Source organism: Bidens hawaiensis, unplaced genomic scaffold (genome assembly GCF_021521415.1).
Source record: "Bidens hawaiensis isolate Kalapana, Puna unplaced genomic scaffold, B.hawaiensis_p1.1 tig00034698_1, whole genome shotgun sequence".
NCBI classification, from domain to species: Eukaryota; Viridiplantae; Streptophyta; class Magnoliopsida; order Asterales; family Asteraceae; genus Bidens; species Bidens hawaiensis.
The window spans coordinates 13,855-22,241 of record NW_027496027.1 but is presented as its reverse complement, the minus strand read 5'-3'; the positions used below and the strand labels follow the sequence as shown (position 1 = coordinate 22,241).

The 8,387-nt window shown below is 36.2% G+C and overlaps 1 pseudogene across 1 annotated transcript; it reads right to left on the bottom strand.

Moving 5' to 3' along the window:
* Positions 1-2,087: 2,087 nt before the first annotated feature.
* Positions 2,088-7,436, bottom strand: LOC143586569 (ABC transporter E family member 2-like; annotated as a pseudogene). Its single transcript, XR_013144727.1, has 8 exons — positions 7,332-7,436; positions 6,933-7,234; positions 6,327-6,751; positions 4,867-5,062; positions 4,574-4,759; positions 3,332-3,601; positions 2,624-2,867; positions 2,088-2,547 (listed from the first exon to the last, which is right to left on the bottom strand). The product of XR_013144727.1 is annotated as an ABC transporter E family member 2-like (transcript).
* Positions 7,437-8,387: the final 951 nt, after the last annotated feature.

Below are 8,387 nucleotides of genomic sequence, written 5' to 3'. Positions count from 1 at the left end.
ACCCCACCAAAAGCACAGTGGAGGTACTCCGTCTTAGAGCGACTAATCCTTAAACATTAATCCTCTAAGGTTGTTCGCCACTCCTCTAGCTTCATATTTAGATCTTGTTTTCTCTAAGCAACTAACACAATATCGTCTACGAACAACATACACCACGGGAGCGTCACCTGGATCGACTTTGACAACTCATCCAAGACTACTGCAAACAGAAACAAACTTAACGCTGACCCCTGGTGAAGGCCTACCTCCACGGGGAAGAAATCAGTATCCCCCACGGGTGCACGAACACTTATTGCACTCCTGGTATACATATCCATAATTATCTATATATATTTCCTCGGGACTCCTCTACCCTTCAGGCCTACCTCCACGGGGAAGAAATCGTAGGCTTTTTCTAAATCAATAAACACTATATGCAGGTCACGCTTCTTCTCCCTATACTTTTCCATCAATCTTCTTATAAGGTGTATTGCATCTATGGTGGAACGCCCTGACATGAAGGCAAATTGACCCACCGTAACTCAAGAGTTTCCCGACCCGACCCGTTTAAAGACCGACCCGACCCGATAACCGAAAATTACAAATTCTTGAGACCGAAGACCGGACCTTATCTGGTGGGTCGGGTTTCGGTCTTTCACCGGTTCGGTTTTTCGATCTCGGGCTAATGACCGGACCCGATTTTATTTCCAATTTCAAGCTCATCTTGTTCAATCTTGGTGTGAGTTTAAAGGCAATAATTTCATCATATCTAAGTGCATATGCAATTATGTGTTCTAGATGATAACTAATTCACACACAAACATGATCTGCTTCAACAATTCAACATCAAATCTTCAGCTTATTCAGTGTCGTTTTTGTTGTTCTTCACCATTATTCCAAGTACAATGAATTTATTAAATTAATATCCTTTACTCAAATTAAATTCATCATCACATAGACACAGATGCATGAATATTGTTATTAAGCAATGATTGTTGTTCAAATTTGCTAATTAGGGAATCGATTCAACAAACTATATATTTCTGCAACATATTTTTGTATGTGCGCACCAACTGTTTGACGGAATGTCTGACTCAAGTTACGTTGATAATCACCTGCTTGGTTGATCGTCGCAGTTTGGTAAATGGTGGAATTGGATATTGGAATTTTATATACGTTCAAGTAAGCCTCATGAGTATTTTTTTTAGGGTTATGGTTCACGTATCCTGGCTTTTTGATTACTAAAATCGGTTCAACAGGTTTTAGTCGGACTTCACCGAACCCGACCCAAGACCGTTTGGGCAAGATATTAAAGACCGAATGCATAGATTTGTAATTAGAGTCGGTCCGGGTTTGGGTTTTTTTCGGGCCGGTTCTTCGGGTTTTTTCGGGCCGGACCTAAAGCTGCACAACCCTAAACTACAATGTTGCTCCTTCACTGGTCTGACATCTTACCTAGAGGTGCACAAAAACCGGTTCCAGACCCGACCCTACCCTACCCGCGGGTATGAACCGGGTTTTGGGTTTCCCTCCTGAACTATACCCGGAACCGGACCCGGTGGAACCGGTTCCGCCAATACCCGGTCAAAACTCGACCCTACCCTACCTGAAACCCGAAAAAAACCCGATGGAACTGGTCAAATACCCAGATACCCAGAACCGGTTCCTACCCGGACCCAGTTTTGACTTTTATTGACCATACCCGGTTCCGGATCCTAAGAATACCCAGTTTGTGCACCTCTAATCTTACCAGGTTTAAGTCTGGTGAACAAAGTAGTCCAGAACATATATATGGAAACTTAGAACTTTTACTTATTTTCCCGAGTAAATAATTCATTCTAATAGCTTCATTAAGTGATAGATTAACCTTCAGTTTTAATTTATATTATCATTTTAAGTTTTTATAAACTAGCAAGTATGCCCGGTACGCGACAAGTAATCACCAGACTTAAACCATTAGTATTTGATCAGATATTGGATAGAACAGGTATGGAACAGAGATTAGCAACTTCCGTCGCATGACATCCCTAAACGAACCTACGTTTCAATCCTTCAGGCCAGTCTCGTGCGGGTCCAAGCTTCAAGAGCGGTCCAACAAAAGACACCAATTATAATACAAAAATCAAAACCAAAATCCCCATCACGGATTCATGTCAACACATAGAAAACACAATGTTCAAAACATCACTGCCGGAAAACAAGCTCGCTATCAGTAATCAAGGGCCCAAAATTACACAAACAAGAAAGATACCTCCAAACCAAATTGGAGCACTCTTTAGGTAAAAACAAAGTAACCTAAAACTCTTTCAAACATAATAACTATCAACCATGGTCTAGCAACATTGACGTGATATGATCACCACCATGCTCTGCAAGTTTTGGTGGCAGATTAACCAGCAATACCTAAAAGAGCGCAACTTTGGGTAGCATGAACCACAAACCAAATAATTAGTCGTCCAGGTAATAATAAGATCCCGCAAGTTTCTGCTCCCTGTCCTTTGTTGAGTTAAGCTTGTTGATTCTTGGTCAGTAATTAGTTGGGTCCCGCCTGAATGTAATGTTGAGATGCTGTACCACACATCAAAAATACAAATTTCAACAAATAACTTATTTTTCAGATTAATAGCGAGAGTGTGAGACTTACCGACAAGAAAAGATTCATTCCGGTTAATAAAGACTGAGGTGAATTTGCAACACAATCAATAGACGGTGTCCCTTCATAAACAATCACCCGATCTGCTAAATAAGTTGCCATTATGATCATGTTCAACCACAAATGCAGTCTTTTTAGCATGCAGTATGAATCTCTTTATAACTTTAAATGCTACTATACGCTGCTCAGAATCAAGGTATGCACTCGGTTCATCAATCAGGTATATATCAGCAGGCTACAATCAAAACACAAAACACAAAACACAAAACACAAAACACAACAATATTCAGAAATCAAAACAATAGTTCTTAATAAACTATGCAGTTAATGCAGTAAAAAATCAAATATCGGTCAATGACCACCGATATTTGAGATATCGATTATAGGGGTGGAATTTCGGCAACTTTAATATCATGCAGAACTTATACAAACACATGTATAAAAACAAACATATATAATATTAATAGTATCAAATTCAAAACTCGAAAGTGTCGATATTTGAAACATGATCTAATTGTAAGCCATGAAATCTTCCACCGAGTCAAATATTGGTCAATATCACCGATAACATCGGTACTGATATTCTGACAGATATTTAAACCGATATTTTAATTGGGATCACCAACACCCTACTCATCCCACTGATATATCGCCGATATTAATTGCATAGCTATTGTAAAACAGAGATATAATAGCTACCTTGCCAAGACACAAGCATAATGCAACTCTTTGCAATTCTCCACCGGAAAGATTGACAACATCTTGATCCATTAGTTGCTCTATCTGAAGAGGCTTCATAACATCCGAAACAAACTGAGGGTGCATATATGAGTCGCGAATCTTTGCGTGTAGCAAATGTCTAACTGATTTATCAAACTTGGGACTGATTTTTTGTGGTTTGTAAGAGACGTGAAACTCAGGTATCTCTATCTCAGAACCTTCCACAGTATCGGGCTTCACTAGCCCAGCCTATAAATAAGATGAATATGAATAAGGTACCCAAATATCTGTTTATTTACATATAAATGGGTCGGGTTCGAGTTATGTTCCATCTCTAACTGGTCAAATATGTACAACATAACGAAACAAGCCAAACAATTCAAAGATATGCAGTTAATGCCAAAAAATAGCAGATATCGGTCAATGACCGATATCTGAGATATCGGTTATTGCGGTGGGATAGCGGTATATATATATATATATATATATATATATATAACACCAAAAGTTATCTAATAATAATACTAAGTCTTGATACCAAAATCATAAAAGTCAATAGTTCAAAACACAAAGCAACAATATTTTTAATTTAAGACATGATTTAATCACTTAATCGAAAGCCATAAATATATAAGTATCAGCAGCGGCTGAAGTAACGGGTATCGGAGATGAGCATCAGCAGCGGCTGAAGAAACGGGTATCGGAGATGAGCATCAGCAGCGATTGAGGTATTTTTAGGGCAATAAGCTGATCGTTCAATAATAATCATAATGAAATTGGGCTATGGGCATACAGTTTGGGCCAAAAAAAGTAACAACTTGGTCAAAAATATTAAACTGATAATCTCACCGCTATTTCCGATATATCGGTGGCCAAATATCGGCGAAATAGCGGTAAATAGCGCCGCAAATATCGGAACCGCTATTTGGACCGATATTTCGACCGCTATTTTACCGCCGGACCGATAACCGCTATAGCACCGCTATTGATAGCATAGATTCAAAGTCATCAGAGAGTATGTTATAAGCATAGAGCCTCACACATGCTTTTTATTGGAAAAACTAAATTTCAAGTGAATTAGAATACCTTTTAAATCACATTAGACACTACATAAATTCAAAAAATTAGATCTTTGAACCAGTTCAGGAGAGCCAAACCCGACCAATTTTGATCGCCTACAGAGCCCGCCATATTTGACTAGTTAGAGAAACAATGTCTCACCAGCATACGAATAAACGTTGTTTTCCCAGTTCCATTTTCACCAAGCATAACTATAATCTGAGAGTCGGTGAATTCACCTTCAACCACTTTAAGCTTAAAACCACCTTGCGTTCTAGACATAGTGGGATATCTATAAAGCGCATACGCTTCAATTTCTTCAGCACTCTCCTGCGGTGTCTCAGCCACCTATATCCCCATACGGATAAAAACAAAAATTGTCAGTTCAAACACAATCATTGAAACCGCAAGTAAAATCATAATGATGGCGATAAAATATATGTGAAAAATGTTACCTTAAACGTAAGAGATTCATCACGGAAACGAAGGTTTTCAGTGGGCACAAAACCTTCTAAAAAGATATTAATTCCTTCTCTAACAGAAAAGGGTAGGGTCACAACACCATACGCACCAGGCTTCCCATAAAGACAGCAAATGAAGTCTGATAAATAATCGAGCACACTTAAATCGTGTTCCACAACAATCACATAGCTGAAAATCACATAAAATTATATAATTAGTATTAAGCTTATTTTAACATCATAAGCATATATGATAAAATTCAAACTAATAACTTATAAATGGGTGGTCGATTCAGATTCTTTTTCTCAAATGAGTCAAATTAAAACCCTCGGATAAAATTAGAGTGTCACAACCAAAGAGTAATTTTAAAGCATATAATACATTTGTATATGTTTTGTTCAAAGCATTGAATTATTACTATACAATAGCGCTTGGTAATGATATTCTGCATTCACTTTTCATATAAAACAAATTGTCAGTTCGCTTTCATTTTTGCGTGTAACAAAAACCAAGAAAACCGAACAGATGTATGGATTTTCGATTATAATAAATAGTGTAACCCAATTAAATTATGCCCAATGTATAATAATCATAAAATTATTAATTAACAAAAAGATTTTGCTCCAAATTCATCTGTTCGTGCCAATTTTTTCCGTCAGCCAAAATATTTCAATCCCAAGTGGTAAAAAAACAAAAATCGAAACCAAACCGAAATTTTGGCTTCATTTTTAGTTTCAAAAGTTAACTTACAAAAATTTTAACAAAATATAGTGTAACCGAATTATTCTGGCCTAGATGTATAATAGTCAATTAACCATTAACTAACAAATAGATTTAGGACTCAAATATATTATTTTGCACCAACTTTTTGTCGGCCGAAGATTTTCTAGACCAAAGTGTAAAACCAAAACCAAATCAAACGTATAGATTTTCATTTGCATGTTCAAATGTAATGTAAAACATAAAAATTTAATAAATAGCGTAACCAGCCATTTTAGCCCAAAAGTATAATAATCAACTAGCCATTACATAACAAACAGAATTAGACCCAAAGTCACTATTTTGGGTATTTTTTTTCAAGTCATCCATAAATTGCAAGCCCAAATGGTATAACCAAATTAACCAAAATTGAACTGAAGCCTAACCCAAAAAACCAAAACCAAATAGTTTTCAAACAACTTTAAAAAAAGACGTATCAGTTTTGGTTCGGTTGGCCCAAAACCGGCCCAGGCACACCCCTATCGCATTATGTATAAAAAACATTAAAATAAACAGAAAAAGGAAAACTGTTTTAGAGTCAAACTATCTATATAGTTCTATTGACTCATTTCAACCTTAAGCCATATTGACACCAAACTCGTTTTGACTTTTACCCAAGTAGCCAACCCGCCTGATCACCCTTCATCATGCAACAAATAATCATAAATTGCAAACATATAAATAGTACAATAACCTGTTAGGTCTAAGCAAAGATCTGATAACTTGTGCAGCTTTAAGTCTTTGTTTAACATCAAGATAACTTGAAGGCTCATCAAACATATATATCTCAGCATTCTGTATAGCAACAACTGCAATTGCAAACCTCTGAAGCTCACCACCAGATAAATCTCCAACATTACGGTCAATAACCTGATTCAACTCAAGGTCAGCACAAAGCTCAACTTTCACATCTCTCTCATCTTTCTGGTCAAGAACTTGTCCTACATTCCCTTGAACTGCTTTTGGAATACGATCAACATACTGTGGTTTTATCAATCAATCAATCAATCTTTAAAAATACAAAAGTACCTTTAAATTGTCTTCGAGAATGCGTGTAAAGTAATTTTGTAACTCGGATCCTCGGAAGTAAGTTAAAATTTCTTGCCAATCTGGAGGGTTCTGAAAAATATTCAAGCAGTGATTAATTGACCAAAAAGGTAACAAATATTATTAATACTAAAGACAAACACTATTAACACTAAACAAAAGTAACAAGTATTATCGTACCAGCAATAAATATATATATATATATATATATATATATATATATATATATAAAGAGAAGGGATGAATAAATTACATTAAAACGGCCCAAATTGGGTTTGAGTTTTCCGGCCAAAACTTTGAGAGCTGTAGATTTGCCAATTCCATTAGTTCCAACTAAACCAAGAACTTGGCCAGGCCTTGGAACAGGCAACCTGCGTAACTTGAAGGTATTGGCACCGTAACGATGAGTTGTATCTTTATCCAAATCTTTTGGTAAGTTAATGATCTCGATTGCATCGAAAGGGCATTTCTTAACACATATACCACATCCAATGCAAAGCTCCTCAGAGATATAAGCCATCTTGGATTGAGAAGTGACCTCAATACATAGCTTACCTGCAAAACAAATGATTGATTAGACTTAGTTGTTTCAATTAAAGTGATGGTAAAACAAGCAGATGATGAGATATAATAATAATAATAATTATAATACCGGTTTTGACAACAGGACAGCTTTTCTTGCACTCCTGGCGGCACTTCTTGGGCTTGCATCGGTCTTCTTTCAGAATAGCGATACGCGTCAATCGATCAGCCATTGATGAAACCCTAGCGACCAGACCAGACCAGACCAGACCAGACAAATAAAGAGAGAGAGAGAGAGAGAGAGCGCTAGGGTTCCAAGGAAGATTGCTGCTTTAATTTGGGAATTTGCACAATGATCCCTCCCCAACACTTTTATTAAGTGTTGTTTTTGTTAAGTGTCTTTTATTTCAGTCTACAAGTTTCATTTCGCTAATTTCTATCCTGCCCTTGAAGTTTCATTTTCGTTACATTTGTTGTCCATCTATTCTTGATGACTGAAATAACAAATTTTAACAAATCATATAGAGACGAGTTTACAACAAAAATGAAACTTCAAGACGCATTTCTGGACTGAAATATTAACTTTGAACAAACCACGTGGACGAAAGTGATAGTTTTGAATTTGTTAGTTCAATCTTTCTTCCACTTGAATAACAAAATAATAGGATTTTGAGCAACCTAACATTTTATACTTTATCAAAATGCTCTAAAGTGACACATGGTATTCTAAACTTCTATCGTTCCACATGGCTTTTTAGATTTTTTTTTTAATCATTTATTTTAATAGATAAATTGGGCGTGGGATCTGATTAGAGACAAATGGGTCACACAATGTATTCCAACCCTAAACACTAGAATGGATCCTTTGTAATTTCTCTTCATTCATAAGTGCCATCCAGTACTTTCTAATGAATCATAATTTTCACAATCTTCATCGTCCACATATCGTTTGGTTTTGCAATCGTCTAGAATTTAGGTAACAATTCATTCTCTCAAGGGTAAGTTGGCGATTTCATCGATCTTCTATAGTCTTCAACATTACAGGTATCAGATCATTTAGATGTTCAATCGTATTCAATATTTCAAAAAGTAACCCTAATTTGATTTACGAGTTTTGTTATATTGCTACAACAAAATCAATCATCTTTTTCAACAATAAATATATGATTTCCAAAATTCTTACATT